This window comes from Penaeus monodon, chromosome 30 (assembly GCF_015228065.2).
Source record: "Penaeus monodon isolate SGIC_2016 chromosome 30, NSTDA_Pmon_1, whole genome shotgun sequence".
In the NCBI taxonomy this organism is placed as follows: domain Eukaryota; kingdom Metazoa; phylum Arthropoda; class Malacostraca; order Decapoda; family Penaeidae; genus Penaeus; species Penaeus monodon.
In genome coordinates this window covers 35,530,935-35,531,489 of record NC_051415.1, presented here as the reverse complement: position 1 = coordinate 35,531,489, position 555 = coordinate 35,530,935, and the positions used below count along the sequence as shown (strand labels likewise).

The window sequence follows — 555 nt, the reverse complement described above, 5'->3', positions numbered from 1 at the left end:
TGGAGGTAAGGATGCTTTTCCTCATTTACTCATACTGAGAGGTTATTGATAATGTAATATGATTGTATTTCTTTTTATACAACTTTTTTTTGCTTATGAAGCCTGCCAGTGGCATCATGTGCAAATGGACGATAAAAATCCAAAGAAATTTGTATTCTCTAACTACACTGCATAGATGATTTAAACAAGTCTTGTACAAGTGTGTTGTCATGCACCCTCACCCTGTAGTTTAGATCACTTGAGTCTTTCATATCTGCATTGCACAGCCTCTAGCTAAGTTCTGATTGATGTTCAACAACTGTCTTTTAATAGAAAATATATATTTTTCTTTGATAGTTTTATTTTTTAAGAACAATTCAGTAGCTAGTAATGAGTCTTTATAAAGGCTGAGTACAGAGACTTATTCATGTGCTAGATATTGGACAGTGAGATTTTAAGAGTGAGGAAATGCAAGATAGTTAAATTGAAAAACTTTCAAGTCCTCATTTTTAGGATAGTATTATATTTTATTCTTCTAACTTTGTTCCTTGTCAGACTTCTTACATGTATTCATAT

The 555-nt window shown here is 31.7% G+C and overlaps 1 protein-coding gene across 1 annotated transcript in view; it reads left to right on the top strand.

Moving 5' to 3' along the window:
* Nucleotides 1-555, top strand: part of LOC119592749 (PHD finger protein rhinoceros-like) — a 63,459-nt gene that overhangs the window by 37,389 nt on the left and 25,515 nt on the right.